We start from the raw sequence: 2,022 nt of genomic DNA, 5'->3' as shown, positions 1-2,022 counted from the left end.
TATATATATATATATATATATATATATATATATATATATATATATATATATATATATATATATATATATATATATATATATATATATATATATTGACAAAAATACCCTTATCGTTATAATTTGCGTTATTTTTTTTCATTAGCTTTATCATGCACATGCACCCACCATATCTTTTATTATATTCTTTAGTGATAATAATATTTGTAGACATTATATATTGGATTAATATAATAAATAACTTTTTTTTCAATTAGATTTTAATTAGTAAAAATTTGTTACTTATTTTTTAAATATAAATATTGGGTATATGCTTTTGCGCATAGAAAAACTAGTACAGAGTAATATATATACATGGTATCTTTTGAGTGCAGGAGAGATAATTCAAACTAATTAAAAGATAATGTGTGACGAACTAAATTGAGGTGCTGACAGAAATTGAATTCTTGATCTTGTAGTACGAAAATTATGTTTTATCCACTCGTCTATTTCTTTCGAGGAATCGAGGCTGGATCAAATTTAAACACTGTTGCTCCACGTATATTCCATAAGTACGTGAATTTAAACAAAACATCATGCACTCTACTCATGTTCCTTTTAGATGTACAAAATGGTTCTATTAGTTTGTAGGAGATCCAATTAACTAATGAATATGAAAAGTAATGATCCACGTCTTACCAAGCAAATACCAATATATATAGGATATAAGATTTAGAAAAAAAGATATAGTATATAATATTTCTCAATCTAAAATTTTAAAAATATTAATAATATATAAAAGAACATGGAAATCATTTGCAAGTAGGTATACGTTTCATGAATTCAGATAGATTAGTGCGGCTTGATTTCTGGGAATTTTGAAGACTTATTAGTTATTATAGTTTATGTTTGGCAGAAATTGTGTCTTTCTGACAAGCCAACAATAATAACTTAAATTCGAAGGATATGTCATATGATCTTTGGGTGAAAATTGTTTAAGTGTGTGCATTAGTTAAATTTTGTTATTGTATGTAATAGAGTGGTTCAGTGAAGAGACTCATCTATCGTTAACCAAATGTAAAGAGTTTGATCATTAGCTTTGAGTATGAAACAGTCTTAAATTGCCAAGCGGCCAACTATCACACCCATTAGAAGTATGGGGATTAGTTACTGTGTCAAAACTTTGGATACATCAAAAGAAAAAAGAGAATTCAGCGAGAGAATTAGTCACTATATCTGATGGTGAAAACCTTAGATAAACAAAAAATAAAAATAATAACGTGCAAATAACAATGAAAATGTAAAACACGCTAGAAAATCTTGTACCATGAATTCAATAGAAAGGATATTGACAATAATTAAATTTATGACATACTTAACTTTGTTGTGCGGAGAAGTTAATGTTGTAACGCGACAAGATTGTCTAAATAATTGGTGCATATTGCCCGGAACGTGATAAGTGGCTGATAGCGTTAATGTAAACGGGGTCTACGATTACGCTACGGATACGTGTGTTATGGGTGGTGAAGGATGTCGCTCGGTGGGTCTACCGGTCGACAACTGAGCGGTTCGAAGCTATATCGCTCTACGAGTGACGAACAGTAATAAAGAGTAAGCAAGAGATATAAAGATCAAATCGCAAGTGTATTAGTATAGTATTGATGAGTTCTCCCCCTCCCAAGTGAGGGGAGTGATCCCCCTATTTATACTAAGCAGGTCACGTGAGTATTCAACGGATGTCATGCGGATGGTCTGACGTGTCATGTCAGCATTGGCCACGTCGAACAGTCGTTCTACAGGATCTCCGTGACGCTTAGCTATGCTCGAGGTGGCTAGTTAATTACTCACAAAATGCCATCACTTGTCGCCTCGAGCCTTGCAAACAATTAGAATCTTCGGGGAGCTCAAGTGATTCCCGTAGGTTGGAATCTCCTAGCTCCCTAGTAGGTTGCCCGTAGGGTGGCAGTAAGTCAACCGTAGGGTGGCAGTAGGTCGCCCGTAGGGCGGTAATAGACCAGTGGTTGCTGACGAGCGTAGTGGTTGCAA

The sequence above is a fragment of the Ipomoea triloba genome, chromosome 10 (genome assembly GCF_003576645.1).
Source record: "Ipomoea triloba cultivar NCNSP0323 chromosome 10, ASM357664v1".
Classification (NCBI taxonomy): domain Eukaryota; kingdom Viridiplantae; phylum Streptophyta; class Magnoliopsida; order Solanales; family Convolvulaceae; genus Ipomoea; species Ipomoea triloba.
Note: the sequence above shows the minus strand (reverse complement) of the source record.